Source organism: Vespula vulgaris, chromosome 13 (genome assembly GCF_905475345.1).
Source record: "Vespula vulgaris chromosome 13, iyVesVulg1.1, whole genome shotgun sequence".
NCBI lineage: Eukaryota > Metazoa > Arthropoda > Insecta > Hymenoptera > Vespidae > Vespula > Vespula vulgaris.
The window spans coordinates 5,178,602-5,196,222 of record NC_066598.1 but is presented as its reverse complement, the minus strand read 5'-3'; the positions used below and the strand labels follow the sequence as shown (position 1 = coordinate 5,196,222).

General features: G+C 26.3%; 3 long non-coding RNA genes across 6 annotated transcripts; 1 reads left to right on the top strand and 2 right to left on the bottom strand.

Annotated features, from left to right (window-relative positions):
- Positions 1–11: 11 nt before the first annotated feature.
- On the bottom strand, positions 12–4,977 carry LOC127068299 (uncharacterized). 2 transcript variants are annotated; one of them, XR_007782896.1, is made up of 4 exons: positions 4,766–4,977; positions 4,291–4,336; positions 3,692–4,144; positions 12–1,863 (listed from the first exon to the last, which is right to left on the bottom strand). It is a non-coding gene; the product is annotated as an uncharacterized LOC127068299 (long non-coding RNA). The 2 variants fall into 2 exon arrangements; XR_007782895.1 differs by lacking the exon at positions 12–1,863 and having other exon boundaries at positions 1,877–4,144.
- Positions 4,978–7,307: 2,330 nt separating this feature from the next.
- LOC127068594 (uncharacterized) lies at positions 7,308–10,304 on the bottom strand. Of its 2 annotated transcripts, none has more exons than XR_007783056.1 (4): positions 10,172–10,304; positions 9,710–9,764; positions 8,112–8,289; positions 7,308–7,994 (listed from the first exon to the last, which is right to left on the bottom strand). It is a non-coding gene; the product is annotated as an uncharacterized LOC127068594 (long non-coding RNA). The 2 variants fall into 2 exon arrangements; XR_007783055.1 differs by having other exon boundaries at positions 8,160–8,289.
- A 1,164-nt stretch (positions 10,305–11,468) lies between these two features.
- Positions 11,469–16,120, top strand: LOC127068300 (uncharacterized). Of its 2 annotated transcripts, XR_007782898.1 has the most exons (8): positions 11,469–11,649; positions 11,731–11,778; positions 12,287–12,413; positions 13,291–13,463; positions 13,554–14,093; positions 14,195–14,274; positions 14,362–14,644; positions 14,917–16,120. It is a non-coding gene; the product is annotated as an uncharacterized LOC127068300 (long non-coding RNA). The 2 variants fall into 2 exon arrangements; XR_007782897.1 differs by having other exon boundaries at positions 13,291–14,093.
- Positions 16,121–17,621: the final 1,501 nt, after the last annotated feature.

The window sequence follows — 17,621 nt, the reverse complement described above, 5'->3', positions numbered from 1 at the left end:
TTTTTTAAAATTAAAAAAAAGGATCCTAGATTAAACCTTCATTTTTAAAATGAGACCATGTTCATCAAAATAGGTTAAGAATTACACCTGTTCTCATTGTTGGCATAAATCATTATAGAATCAAGAGTGATGAACAGTATTAAATAATAAGAAATAACGTGCATGATCCATAGTTTTTACATTAATCGAACCACATATATCAAAGTGAATCATCACTTTCGATTTTTCTGCTTTATCCATTGTGCTTAATGCTATCTTTTGATTGCTTTCCCAAATACAAGCTCTACAGAAAAATTCAGTCTTTTCCTTATTTGTCATTCCATTTACCATATTTAATTTACTGATATTCTTGATGATATTTATTTATAGGATCTAGTCTTTTATATCATAAATTTAATGAGTTTTCCTGCACTATATTATATTCCATAGATATTTTTGTTTTAAACAGCATTTTACATTGGTGCTCATGACACATTGTCACTGACGATAAAGTATCATTTTTATTTCGAACTTCGCATCACTTATTAGCTATATGAAAGGAAAAAACCTCGTTTGGTTATTACTCCCTATTACTGAAAACAAATTTTGTTGTAAAATTAAACGGAGAATAAATTAATGCGAATTGTATTTCAATGGACTATTTCAATATTGATTTGTATTTTAATCTCATTATTATGCTTGTATTAATGTGCTTTTCTATTCGTTTTCGTTTTTTGGTAGTAGTACTTTCCTTAATTGCATCCATTTTTCATTTTTTACCTACCCGAATTATTAAATCGTTGATATTATTATTGTTTGAATTTATAATTTCCCTTATTACTGTTTCTTTGTAGGGGCGCTATTCTCATTGTTGAGGTTATATATTCCTGTTATTGCTACAATTTTATATTGTCCTTTGTAAATAAATATTAATATACAATCTATTTGTATATTTGAATCCATACGTATCATTTTAACCTTTCTACTTCATTTTATTTTGATATTCGTAGTAAACATATTTTTATATTATTTATTTTGTCACTCGCCTCTGTTTTTTATATTTGTAGCATTGAGAGATTCGTCGTTGTGTAATATAGTTTTTCTAAGAGATTTTCCAAGAAACATAGCATAAGTAGAAAAGGTTCTCATCTTTTTTCTGACTTGATCAAGTTGTACTTCTATTGACATTGTGTTTATAAACAAGACTCTGATTATATTTTCATAAGGTTCTTGTCGCTGGATTTAAATCCTCGTTTTTTCAGCTCTTTAATTACATTATAAGATTTGATTCTGTTTCTTTATGAAAAGCTTTAATTACAAAGGTATCATACTTCTATGAAAAAGTGTGACATCTAACACATATTTTAAAAATGTACCTGTGTAATGAATTCCCTTTGTGTTGCAAAGATCTCAGTTTCTCTCAGATAATATTTTATTCTCTTTAATTAGAGAGTTTAACATCTCTCAGCTTGACATTTTTATATTATTATGCAATACTAGTAGAAGTAACCTGTTTATGGTTGTTGCTAGTTTTGTCCCAGATTTGTGTTAACTTATTTTGATGTTTTCCTTGTAGACCAATTTCAGTGTCTGATTAATTTTCTTCTAATAGTACATAAAATCTATTTATAAAGATTATCCCTTTTTTATCACCCTGACATTTCTGGAATTTACTTTAAATAATAATTTTCTTTTTTCTTTATGTGGAAATTTTTACAGCGTTTCTTGTACATTTCTGTTTATATTCCTTAAATTGGCAAGTTTTTAATATTAAGTCTGAATAATATGATTTCGTAATTGCTAACATTAATTTTCACGTGTAATAATTTACTATTATTTTTTCGAATAATTTTTAAAGCTCAAATTTGATATTTTTAGTTTTACCTGTAACAGAATATTATATAAAATATATTATATCTATAAATAGATCTATTATTAGATCTATTTATTTTCTTTAAAAAAAGTCGTGTTAAAAAATAGTATTTTTTCGAGAATAGTTTATTGAAAAATGTAAAGCTTTTTAAAAAATTCAAAAAAGTGAGATCCTCCGTCTTTAAAATGAGATCTTATTTGTCAAAATCAATCAAGAATTACACTTGTTTTCATTGACATAAATACTGTTTTCGACATTTTTCAATAATGGAAAAAGTTTGTAGGCGCTTCTTAAATTCTGTGGTAAAAGAGAAAAAGCTTATACACCCACTAGTAATTTATAATTAGTAAGCACAAATGCTCTAATTCTTTAAAAAAATGGAAATACAGAGTATTTTTGTTTTAATTTTTTTATTTTTCTGACATGTAAGCTATTCATTTAGGCTGCAATAAACTCATATTTAAGTAGCTTGATAAAAATGAGAAACCCACTCTTATCAGTATATAGTTTTTGATTTTGAGTTTCATGATGTGTTTATATTTATTTTCATTTATGTAATATAATGATATTATTTATATTCAAATATTCTTCTATCATTTCTTCTATTCTTCTTTTTAATTCATTTGCATTCCACATATATATGGTCAAATTGTTCATTAATATACGTCAGAAATATTTTGAGTATAATGATTTCAAGTGTAATAATGTCAATATAGTTGTTTCAGGTGTACTAGTTGTAAATATAACAATTATAAATGCATGCTGTGTGTGCGCGTGCGCGTGTGTATATGTGTATAGTTCCATTTAAAGTAGTTGCAAATATACCAATTTTAAATATGCTAATATAATAGCTCCAAGTATAATAGTTACAATTACAGTAGCTTCAGGTATAATAGCTTCAAGTACAATATCTTTCGGAGTATAGTATAGAGTAACAATATAATGATCTTAATATAGTGATTACAAATATAGAAATTTCAGATATAATAGTTCCAATATAATAATTGCAAATATAGTAATTTGAAGTGTAGTAATTTGAAATGTAGTACTTCCAGGTAGCAGTACTTATTGTAGTAGTTTCAACTATAATTGCACTAATCATGATACCATTGATTATAGTACGGATAATTGTAATACGTCTTATTATAATATTACAAGTAATAGCTAATTATTGTACTGCTAATTTTAATACAGCTATTTACAGTATGATTAATTACAACATGGCTACTTATATTACAGTCTATTATTATTATGGATATATTATAGAGACTACTGTACCTGGAATCACAATATTTGTAACTATTATACCTACAACTACCATACCTGGAATAACTATAATTTGCACTATTCTATTTAAAACTAATATAACTGAAGTTACTTTTTTTGGAACTATTATACTTGGAACTACTTTACTATACTAGTAAAGTTAATACTATTGCTTCCAAAATACCATAATTAGAACTATTATAATCACTACTACTATAATTAGAAGAATTTTTTTTACAGGAATGCTTGTAAAGAACAAGAATAGGAAAATTATAAAACTTAACAATGAACGACTTTTATTCCTTTGAATTTTAATGTTCTTTCTTTCTTTTCTTTCCTATCTTTTCTTATCCTTGGTTTTTTCTTTTTCCTTATGTCTATGAAGATCGATGAAAAAGATGTAAATTCAAGAATATCAACAGTAGTGACGAGTAAACAAAAAAATTCCATGTAGCGCATGATATAATATTATTTCTGATTACACTTTTGCAGAAAAAGAAAACAACGGAAAAAAGAAAGAAAAATAAGGAAAAGAAAAAGAGAGAGGAAAAACGATGAGGCGCGAAACGTTACCTTTAAAGCTGCGCTTGATATCAACGAAGAGAAAAAATTTTTTTCCCGTCTTTTCTACTTCTTTTTTTCTTCAAAGGGATTATCTTGAAGAAAGAAGAAAGTTCCTTCGTATATCGCAAGACGTGAGAAATTTTGTAGTTTTACATCGGCGAAGCTACGAAACATTCGCCAAGTTGACGACGATTCTTTGTTGTCTCTTCCAAATAACTTCCCTATCTCTTTTTCTTTCCCTCCCTCTATGTTTTCGTCTTGCTCACTGGTTTCTTGTAATTGGTAAAGAATCGTTCTCCGAAGTCTTCGTAAACTCGTGGAACAGCAACATTCGTTTAAAACCCCGACAGAAAGAACGGCTTCAAGTCATTTTTTTCGTCTTCTTCCTATCTCTTAAGACAGTTCGTCACCATTTGCTCGAAGCATGTGTCACTTCAGCGACTGGTATCGATAAAATATGAACTACAAATGTAAGGAGAGAACATTGTCATTACCATGCGTCTATTGTATCAGTCAATAAGTTTGCATAAGTTGCATCCATTCGCAAGTAACATAAGGATTGGATTAGTATAAGTTAGAATGGAAACTGTAAATAGATATGTACTCACACTTTTCATCTACCCACATTTATATCCTTTTGTAACGTTGGCGTGTCTATACAAATATATAAAAGATAGTAAATATAATTAATACGAAAATTGCGTGGTATCACTAAAAAAATAAACAATGCTAGAAATTTTATTTCATAAATAGTATGGAAATAAACTAATATTTTAATTTTTATAAAAATAATATATAATATATAAGTATATATTCACTAATTATTATTTTCCATCAAATAATCGATAAAATCTTGATTTTAATAAAAAATTTATATACTTTATCCATAGAATACATTTGTCCATAGAATTCTGATATATCCAATCTATTAATTTATGCAAATATTATTAGCAACATAAAGTGATAATATTTTAATGTTTAATCAGAATTTAATGGAAAAGATTTTGAAAATACACTGATATATGCAGTCATTCACCCGGTAGTACTCAATATACAAGTAAGTAATACTGATCCAAGTCTCACCACGTGGAGGTTGCTGTATTTGGAAACCCACTACTATGATTTTATTCTAATTATGCGATATCGGGATAATTTGTCCCAATACTAACTGGAGGAGGGTAAGTTCCCGTTTACACCTAGCAGAATCGTCATACAACGAAAACGTCATCATCACTAACAAACATGGCCGATTGTGTTTTTTGAATTTCAAACAATAAAATGAAGTTCACAGTAGAACTTTTATCGTACCTGTGAACACTCATGCTTGTATTTTGACATGCGCATGGGAATTAGAATAACGGTGACTCTACTACTATTTTATCTAAAAAATTTATGATACCGGGGTAATATGTCACTTACAGAAAAGTTAAATCCTAATGCTAACTGGAGCAGGGTAAATCCCCGCTTACAGATAGCTAGACCGTCGCAACATTGGTAGGCTTCATGCATCAATTTTTAACAAGACCGATCTTCTATTTGAAATTTTAAACAATAAAATTAGTCCACGGTAGAATTAATCCCAACGCATGCGTAGGTGTTCTTCTTAATCTATCCTGTTCGTCGTAAAGAAAAGAAGAAAAAAAAACAAAAGAAGAGAAAATAAGAAAAAGAGAAAAAGAGAGATAAGGAGAAAAAGAGATAAGAAAAAAAGAGAAGAGAAAAGGAGAGAAAGATAAGGAAAGAAAAAAAGGAAAATCAAAAGAAACGAGCCCGGCAAAAGGTCCACACCCAAAGACCCCACCAGACAAAAATTAGAATAATTAATTTAGAATAATTGGTTAAACTATTATATAGTTATGCATTTTAATAAATAGAGATGATTGTTTATTTGCTTAATATACGAAGATCTTCCCTATTAAGTACATCCGGTTCTATTATCATTATCTAACTCTCGGTTTAAGGTTAGTCCCAACCGTGCTCACCCACGCTAGCATACTATCTAGCATATCTGAAATACTTTACATATTTCATTAGTTAATATATTTCGGAACTTATATAGAATTACTTTTATCAAAAATGAAAAATTCTTAAATCTTAATAACATCTCTACAAATGCAGTGAAAGTGAAGAACATTATATATATTTAAGTGTGTTTATTCTGTGCAATTATAATATATATATATATATATATATATATATATATATATATATATATATATATATTACTAATGAAAGATAAGATTTTATATTTAATTTAATTTAACTTCAGAAAGATTTATAAATGGGAAAATGAAGAGTATAGATTATGTACAATTTATAAATGAAAAAATTACAACACATGCGGAACAGATAAGTGAAGAAAAATTTACATTTCAGCATGATAACGTAAGCATGCATAGCACTAAGATTGTAAGAATTTATTTTAAAAATAATAATATCGAGGTTTTACGATGGCTAGAGCAAGGTCTCTTTATTTAAATATTATTAAAAATGGAGGAAATTAAACCGTCATGTATTTAGTAATAGAAAACTTTATTATATTCTAATTAAATTCAATCATTGCAACGATAAGATACTTTCTTATATCTTCATGGAACAATCAATTGGGGATAAGAAAGCATACCAAATGCTCAATATACTTTCTTATTGAGCTACTTCAGATGCGACCTGATCAACTGTTATTGTAATTTGCTTGTCAGCAAATTCCTTATAATTCCATGGTCTATGTAACAAGTCGACGAGTTTTGATTTGTGAAAGTTGCTGTATTAGAAAAAATTAAATTCCAATTTGTAAAAATAGGAATGCAAAGATCGTTATTGATTAGAATATAGCTTTGCAATCTCAGCGCCATTTTGATTCTGTTTACTAAACAAAATAAACATATAACTGTTTCATTGTTTGTGAATATCATAATTTTGAAATATCGACTCACTAAACTATTTCTTATATTTACTAATGGAAATCTTAATCTTACGTTAATATTAATGATTAACATATTCTAAAGCATTTGCCAATAGACCAAAATAATTTAGAAAACTTTCAACTACAATAACTTTTTGATGTACAAGTTTAGTGTATAAATATGTTAATATTGTATTATACAAAATATATACATATTATGCACTGTTTAGTACTACTTAATTTTAACTTATAATATTTTTTCTATTTTCAAGTGTTTAGGAGATACAGCCTGCTCTAATTGTATGGGATACTCTGCATATGATAATAATTAAAATGCTCAACTTTACGAAATCTAAGGAAATTCAGTTATTTATTATTATTTTATAATAATATCATAAAAGTATGGAGTAATATTTATTTTCAGATATGAAGATTAATATTTAGAATACTCTAATAAAAAATGAACTGAGTATATTATATCAAGTATTTTCATAACTCTGAAAATAATAGAAGTAGTATATTCTATATATTTTTATAAATAATATATTGATTTTTTTCAAATGTAAAATTGTGATGGCAATTGATCATAAAATAACTTTGAAAACAAAAAAGATATAAACATTAGATAAAATATAGAAACATTTCAGGAAGGAATCAAAAATTTTTTTACTATTTCTACAATTTTCATGAGTGTTGTTGCCATTGTAGCATCAATTTGTTGTATCATATAATTAAAATATAGATAGAATATAAAGATGATTAAATTTGTAAATTCTTGTAAGGCTTGGTAAAGTATATAATTGGATTCTTCAAATATATTTAAATTAAGTCAGAAACTTCTGATAAAGAAAAATGATTCTTGAGGAATAATAATGATTTCTTTAAAAAAAATCATGTGAATTATTCTGCTGATATTTTACCAGTTTTTTCCTTATAAATTTCTTTTCCTCTGATAGATAATCAGAAAACAATCAAAGTTCATTTTCGGAAACCAATATGATTAACAATACCAATTTTATTTGTTAGAGTGATCATGAATGTTATATTTATTAAAAGGTATAGTTCTCCATCAGTTCACAATGTCACGCTTTTATATTCGAGAAGACAGTACTTTGACTAATCTTTCAGTGGTTTGCATTTTGGATTGTTATTCAACATTGATATTTTCTATAAATGATTGTACTTGAGAATTCTTCTGACTGGGCTCGAAATCAGATTTTCTATCTCAATCGTTTGTTTTACCTCTCTATATCATGTTCATGACCATAATCATTTGTATGATCACTAGTTCAACATCATTAACTACAATGTCCATCAAAAAGAGGAAAAATGGGATCATGATCGCGAATAATCCAATTTTCTTGGTTTAAAATATTGTACTTATATGTTTGAATATCAGTCAATCAACTTCTGAAAATAAAAAGATGATAAATAGCTAATAAGAAAACTTAATTAACATTAATATTACACATTAAATCTATTCATTCATTTCTTTTAATTATTTAAGGCTACGACTGATCGCCATACAAAAATCTCGAAGAAGTGAACGTTTTTGTCGTTATTATTTCTCCCAACCTCTGGAATCTTTGATTTTCCCTTCATACGTTGATTATTCTTTCTTTTCCAGTTCCTATTTTTCCATTACAAACTCGGTGAAATTAATGTCAGAAGCATTAAAATCATCTCTGCTCTGAACCATACTCATCTTGAAAAGGGATAAAAAACAAAAATATGATCAAACTTATGAGTGGAATTGGTCCTAGTTGCCAATAAAGAATACAGGCAATAATCAATGTGACTTTGACAATTGAACTAATCCACATATAATCAATACTATATTTAATTTAATATGTTAGCATCATATTCCATTAGATAATATTATTTGTACTGAACTACTTTTGTATAGAACTACTTTTTTTAATAAACTTTTTGATTCATCTATTAATTGTTTCTATACATCATTGGATATTTTGCTTTTCTTAATCTCATATTAGATTCATTTTTTAATATGAATAATAAGATCAATGCAAGTACCTCTCAATCTTGATTATTTAATTAATATCAAAGCTATTTTTTTTCATTCTTAATTATAATTCTATTAGTATAATTCTGTAAATCATTACAAATTAATAAAACTTTTCATTTATAATTTCCATGATTTATGATCCAATTTTTTAATTTCTTAATATGTAAAATGCATATAATTAAATTTATGTTTAGAGGTTAGTATTTAGTTTTAACTAAAGTATATCACGTAATCAACTTTTGATACATTAATCTTGATTCGTAAACCTTTTTTTTTAAATTTATTAAAAGATTCGATAAATGATATTAGTAAAGCACAATATGATATATTATAAGTACTTATTACAATAAGTGTACTGTTTCTTAATGTTGTCTTTAATATTAAAAAACAGTACACTTGATTACATTACATGCAGGTAAAAGAAGAGGAAAAATAAACAGAAAAAGGAGCATTTATACCAGAAAATATGAGAGCGCATTGATTACTTTTGAATACAATTTCTAACAAATACTAATCTAAATGATATTTAAATAAGAAATTTATATATTGTTTAAATTTCTTATCTAATTATATTAAGGATAAATTATTAATGTTTAATTAATAAGTAATTGATTAATCTCAATATAATTATATTTATTTCAATATAAATATATATATATATATTTTTAATTATTATTTGATCTAAAGATATAATTATAAATGTATAATAAAACTGTAAACAGCGAGAATAACGGCAAGATAAGGAGCATGATAAAATTGAATCAATATATTTCAATACAGATATTTATAGCAAAGCAGCAATGAGAGCCATAAACAAAGCTAAAAACAAAAATGTTTATTTTTGCTAGTAGAGATGAATGTGATTGAGGCCATTTACTGGCTTCAGCCATTGTCATGATAACAATTAATTCAAAGTGTTCTTTAATCCTAACCAGATTTTCAACAAAATCATCCCATCAAAATATAATTTTTGGATGCACCAACTTTAATATCCAATCGAATGATGTAATAGATATTCTAAAATAATGCTCAAATTTGTCAGAATATTATTAAGGATATTGTCATTGAAATCATTTAAAAATGTAATAAGTTTTTTTACCTATCTCTATTAATAGGATAGACTGCCCCTCTTCTAGTCCTGTATCTTAAATGATCTGAAACAAATACATATATCTAATTACAATATTTTTTGCAAGCATCAGGTTTAACAACAACACGCTAAAGAAAAATAACCTACTATAATATTTCATTCCTCATTTGATTATAAAAGATCAAATATCGATACAAATTAATTATCAGAAACATTATACATATGGGAAATCTATAGTTTGATTAAATCTAAGAATATTTAATTATTGAATTAATACATTTAATACTTCATATATTTTTTATAAGAGGAAATATAAAAAAGGATGTTATTAAAACCTAGATTACACATTTGTAGCTTTATCAAAAAATTACAATAGAGTTATGAAAATTATGAAAAAAAAACTATAACAGATTTGTTCTTAACTAATATGATAAAAGGTAAAAATAAGTTAGTATTACTATAATTGCTTACTATTATCATTCTATTTCAAAATGTTGGTTGTCTTGTCGGTAAAACTGACATTATTGAAAAATGAAATTGAAAAGTGAATTTGTAAACTTTTAAATAAATTTTGAAACTACTTGTAGTGATATAATAATTTTTTCTTATTCCTATAATATATTAATATCTAAATATAAATGTGAATACAGATAAACCTAATATCTTTTAAAATATAAACAATGCCATTGGTTAAATATCCTTGTTTTTTTGGGGGATTTTTAGAAAAATACGAGGATTCTTGGTTCATGTTACTAAATCGAAAATTTCTAGAGATTTACTGTGTTTTGGATCACATAACTTCATTTAAAATCTAATTATCTTTACTGTCCTTAAGCTAAATAATTAATGAAATATTGTTTTAATTTTTCAAAAATTAACTTCTTATGACATTAATTACTTAATTATTCAATGTATCATTGAATAATTTTAATTTTAGTTGGTAGAGTTTATCAATACAAGTTATCTTACTGAAAACCATGCTATTTTGGTATAAATTAAATTTTTATGTAACATACTTCATTTCAATTGTCATGTCAAGTGTTGTATCCTATATATATTCGTTAAATTATATTTTCAAATATAGACAGATCTCACTCTTAAATGAATATATAAAATATACTTTATTTTATTTTATTCTACAATAATCGAATTTATATATAAAAATATGTATATATTTAAGTATGTATAAACATGTATATTTTTTTTCTATATGTAAATATGTATATATTTACATATATTTTCTAATACAAAAATTATAATTAAAATGAGAAATATAAAGGGAAAATTTTATTAATTTAATAGTTTCAAGCATCACTAATTAAAAATAAAGATTATTCATAAAATAAAATTATGTATATGTATATATATATTTTTTAGACACACACACACACACACACACACACACACACACACACAAAATATATATAATTAATATTTCTCTCACTTTCTCTCTCTCTCTCTCTCTCTATATATATATATATATATATATATATATTACTTATTTTACCAACTAGTTGATAGTCTTTGCTAAACAAGAAATATATATAGTAACATGATTGGTCCAATTGGATTCGAAAAGAAAATCGGCGAATGAACGTAGATTTATCGACTAATAGAAATGAATTTACTAACAGAGTGAAGAATTATAAAATATGTAATTTGCCATACTTTTATTGTATTACATCTCTTTTTTATACATATATATTACACTAGAGAGAGAGAGAGAGAGAGAGAGAGAGAATGAGAGAGAGAGAGAGAGAGAGAGAGAGAGAGAGAGAAGTACGTGTTTTCATTCAAAAGGCATTGTCGTGTAAAGGCACAATAACAGTTTTTTCCTGTGTTCTTTTTCTCAGCGTAATTTTTTTCTATTTTTTCTTTCTTTGTCAAATATATCTTAAAAAATACAATACAAAATATTCATTATGAACAGTGTTCTAAATGACGAGCAGGTAAATAGAAAAAAAAACATGCTTTGTTCTCATCATTATCCTGGCTTATAGAAAAGTATTAATTGTTATTAATTATTGCAGGCTAGGATTTATCACTAATTTATGTGAATTTATGTGAAATAATCCAAGGTTTGAAAAATTCTCAAAATTCAAATATTGTTCGGATAACTGAGCAACTGGATAATATAAAGATAGGATACTTTCTTTTATATCAGACTTTTGTACGACAAGATTATTATTTTGAGTATTGATATTTTCTTAAGATCTATTTTTTTTCTCTTTTTTGATTCACTTTGTTTCCTTGTCCTTGATTAGAAAGTTAAAAATTGAAATAACTATTTTACTTCTTTAGTTTAACTATATCATATGTACAGAAAACAGTTCTTGATATTGGACTAAGAGAGGTAGAAGCATAAGATTCAGACTAATATGAACAGAGATCTGAAGAAAGTGGCATGATACAGTCGTATTCCTTGAATCTCTTAACAGCTCTATTCTCTTATCCTTCTTAAAGTATTTATACATGTGCTTATAAAAAATTGTAGAAAGAAATCTGTTCGCAAAATTTTTATGAAAGAGAATTTAGAATTTAATTTTCTGAAGAAAAAGAAAAATTTGTCTTTATTAATTTTCTTAGTTAAAGAAAATGAAAAAGGATCATAGCTAGAAGTCTAGAAAATATAGCATCTATAATGAAGAATCATAGAAGAAGCTGCACTGCCAATTTGAAGAATGATAGCTGGAAATAAAGGAAATTTGAAAAGGTAAAAGGAATGTCTAAGAAAAAGAAATATAATTAATTAAGATATATAATTTTTGAAAATTTATATGATGAATATTTGAAAAATATTGACACAAGAGCTTATAGATATATTATTTTAAAATTTATTATTAATTTCAAGTTTATGAATAATTAATTTATGAAACATTGTATTAAAAAAAAAAATTTTTACTTGATTTAGAAGTTAATTTATTAGATTTTACTAATCTTACAAAAAAATTTTGATATATATTTAACCAATTATATATATGCACCATTGATTTGAAAATTAATTAATTAAAATTTTAATCTAAATAGCAAGAATAAAAATATTTTTAAAATAAATTTTTAACTTTCTATATTCATATATCTGCGACTATAAATGAGTTTTCTCTTTTCTTCTTGGCAAATTTTTTTTGTTGTGATTTTACTAGATCCTATTTTATTGTTCTAAATTCTATATTTTAATGTTGGAGAAGTAAATAGTGATATTCTAATATATCAACACTGATGTCTAATTGTCTGTGATGATGTATGAATCTTATGTAATATTGTCTTTTTTTAATACTTTGTTTCCCTTATTAATGAATTCTGATATGTATTAAAGCTACTACTGATTACTAAGGCACTTCAATTATATAAGTATTTGAGAATATGGGATTATTTCAAGATAAAAAAAATTATCAGAGTCTTATCTACTTGTTGGCTATCCAAATACCCAGATATTTATGATCAGAAATATATTTTATATGATTCATCTGAATATTTTTTGTGTTATCTTGATGTTTATAATATTTTTTAGTATTTTATAATATTTTGGTAAAAATTTATATTTTTATATTAAATAATAAAATAATGAAACTTAAATTATTTTAAATTAGATATCTTTCGAGACAGACATTGAGAAATATATTCTGATACACAATTGAATTAGACAGTGGTAATGATGATTCATTGACATTATGACCCATTATGTAAAAATAACCGAAACGAATTTCTATAAGAACCAGCAGAAATTACATCTTATACATCAAGGTGACAAGAAGTATCATAGGTACTTGCTCCTAGATTCCTGTAAATATGTTGCCCATTTCATTTTATAATAGTAATGAATTTAAAGAGTTTATGGCTATATTGTAACTAGGATATTGGTGTCTTTGATCCTAAAAGTGTTCTAAAGAGATGAAGAAAATTTTAAAGAGATGATTATGTGTATAAGAATAGATGAAGAAGAATAGAAACAAAATTTTCTGTAGTAACTAGCATAGCTTTCATGGAAGGCTATGGAAATTGCAAGGTAGGGTTTTTATTATTATATTAACACAACAGAAATGTAGTTATGTTTGTTCTAACAAACACAATGATTATGATATTAAGTGTTACAATCTGAAAACCTTTAAATGTAGTAACTATAGTGTTATGTTTAAAAAATTTGTTTGGTACTTTACATCCTTTATAGTCTTATTAATAATCATCTCAAAATTAATGATATGGGTAAACTTGAAAGAGTGATGTCAGTGAATTGTTTTTTTGGAAATTGAAAGTATGGGATTGAATTGAAGATATTGACTTAGAGACACCTTGCTTTTTGAGCCCAGATAAACTTTTAGTACATTTTAGTTTTTTTTTGATGTGTGAACATGAAGAAACTGGAGAATTACAGTTCAAGATTATGTTTTTGAGGGTAAGTCAAAGAATCATTAGATATGAGTTAAATTCGATAATTCCAATTATTTTTATATATATATTTATTGCCTATTCCACTAATTATAAAAATTTCTTTAGATCTTTTTAAGCTATTGATGGACCAATGCTTAAAGATAGTAATGTTTACTCCAATTTAAAAATTTATTATCTCTATAAAGGTAAGAATTTTTGCCTGAAGTAAATAAAGAATTCTTTGTCATCCATTCATTTCTCTATTCTGATATTAATCTCGATCTTCTCCATAGTTATAATATGTTGACAGCAATAACAAAAGAAAGAAGATGCTCATTATCATCAACTACTATATTACATTAATCTGTTGGTGTGTATTCAGTAACAAGTACACAGAATAATCAGATGCAACAGGAGCAGATACAAATACAGATCTCATCTGTTTGTCATGGGGTCTTGATAATTTTCAACAATAGCAGCAGTCCGGTTCTCAGAGTAACCTACATAAGAACATATTCTATATCTTCTGGTTCCTTTGGCAGCTTCTAAGCTAATGATATCTATTGAATCCAATTGGTATGTACTTTTTTTCATCAGATTATTATCCTAATTGTTATATTATCGTTGTTACCACGATCGTTGTTATTGGTATCACGATTGTTATTAACGTCGTTAATATTAAGTAAATAATATTATCATCGAATATTTTTGCAATTGCAACGTTTTTTATTATTATCATTTAAAATTATACTATAAAAGTCTAAATCAAAGACCAAATGAAAATGCAAATTTGATTCAAAAATCTAATTGCTTATTATCTCTATTTATTCATTTGACTTTCTTTAAAGGATTTTGCTCTCCAGCAGTATTCTCCAACAGTAATTACATTTAGTTTATAAATGAAGAATTTCTTATGTATATCACTCATATAACATATAAGATATAAACATACAAATGATGGAGAAATACTCTAGTGAGTTTAGTTATATAACAATCAGGAAGAAGGATTATTTCTTTTCAGAAGAAAAACGTACGCACGTTTTTGGATAAAAATTTATAGGTTGATGCATAGAGAAATAAGAGGAATATTTATTATAGTTGAAATAAATCTACAAATCATAGAGAGTTATAACACATAACAAAAATAACAAACACAGAAAATAGAATATAATTTCGTTTAAATGCCTAATAATAAAGAGAAAATTTGTCAAATGTATTTTATTGGAGACATTATTAAGTGGAACAGATCACTCCTGAACATATCAAACATTGATGATACATATTAGCAATGGCTTAGCGAACATAGCTCTCTAATTCAATCAAATTGGTTGGTCAATTGTAATATATAATACTCTTTAAGTATATTTTAAATTTAAAATTACTCCTTAAAGCTGAATACATGGAAATCTTTTAACATATTTACAATGGCAAAATTTTAAGTTTGTATGAGTAGTAGTATAACATGATCTCTTGATTAAGAGTTAAATATAAAAGAATTTGCTGTTATCTTTGCTAAGTTTTTCTAAATAAAATGTGGACATGTTACTGTACTTGCATTATAGTATAGAATTCGACTTTCTTATTGGAATCAAATGTGATAAGTATTAAGTTTATAAAAAGGAATTTATCGATTACATATTTTCATGTCTTTTCCTATTCTGTGTAGAGACTCATTTTTTTCCATAAAATTTTTAATAAGTGTATATTATGATTGGAAAATATAAATCTGAATTTACAAAACTATTCAAGATAAAACTAACTTCTTAAACGTTACAATTCAACTTTTCTTTTTTTTAGTTTTGGTTGTAAGAAATAGAATAGTATCATTTTTATTAGTAATTACATAGTAATTTATAAAAGAGAAGGGACTAGGGTGACGAATGTATTTTGTATAGTGATTGTGATTAAGGATAATTATATAGACATATATTCAAATAAAAATAGTTGATACAACACATAATATAAAGCTATAACGATTAACAATTCTGTTTTTTTATAATATTTCAACTCTAGATAAATAAACCGCGTTACGACTCTAATTACATTACAACTCTAATTGCTCTGACGACTCTCGTTACACTCACTAAAATACAAATATGACCTGCCCAATTACGGTCATGTGGTCGGTACGACGTCATAATACTGTGCTCTACATCTATGTTTTGCACACATTGTTCTTTTTTGTCTTTCTTTCATACCTAGCCAGTTTTCACACTAATCTATCCATTCAATTGTTCTGCTATCTACATTTGTCCTCAGATGTTATTTTACTTACTGACATTTGCTTTCAGAAATTATTTGATTATTCTTTCGATGAACTTTATTATCAGTTTCGATCCAGGGTTTTGTATAATTAACTGATGTAGATATGTTCTGCGGCACTTTGATCTCGCTGTATGAGATATTTATCGTTCTGCAATACTCGATAACAATATATACGGATAGATATGGGATCTGAAATACTTCGAATCGCTTTAAATCTTTTTCGTTTATATTGGTAAAAAATTTGTATAACTTCGAACTTGATTCAGAACTTGTAAAATCTTAAAAGCCTTAATAAATATCAAGTCTTTGGTTACTTTCATTATTCTATCGACGATGAACTCACACTGAGACATTTCGAATTGTTTCGAATTTGTATCATAACTTTGAACTTGATTTCTATTTCAAAACCCTTGAAAGCCTTACAAGTTTCAAAGTCTCAAAAGTTTCGATAGATTTTTTTATTTATTTCGTGTTTGATGAATATTCAATATTTTACAAGCTTTTTAATTATTTATATTCAAGCAATATCATTGACATAAAATATCCAGAAAGTTTGAATTAGCAAAAATACACCGTCCATCCAAAAAGTTTCGGGACTGGATTAATAAAAAATGGAGGAAAGTTAAGATGGCGGTTTTAATGCTTCAGATGTTCTACATAGGTTCCCCTCACTTGAATATAACACATACAATCATGTGAAATTATCAGAAAAGTTCTTCTTTAGGTTGTTCAACTCGCGTGTCACATGGGCTTGAATGTCGGTTATGTCGTCAAAGTCTTCTCTTCGGTCTTGGCAAACCATCAAAAATTCATTCTTCTTTGCCGTTTTGTGGTAGGTTCGTATTGATAACACGTAGTCTCATCACTCGTGATGATTTTTTTCAGAAAAGAATTGTCCGAGTTTTTTCTGTTGGATGTTTCCGTCGGATGAACTTAAGGTGAGACGCCCTGATCTCTCATTGTTTTCGAGCGACACCTGTTCTTTTTTAAAACGTTTGAACCATTCAAACACTCGTGCACGACTTAAACAATTATTACCGTAAGCTTTTTTTCATAGACTCGAATGTCTCCGTAGCCGTTTTGTTGAGTAAAACGTGAAATCGAATCACTGCTCATTGATCCATTGCGATTTGTGACACAATGCGTTGACTCACTACGATCGCACATATATATAACAATAATTCATTTCGTTTTTCTTCATGCTAATAGGTATTGCTTTATTTTACTGTGTATTTGTATTTGCTCATTTCAAACTATTGATTTCAAGATGGATAAGAAGCAATTTCAT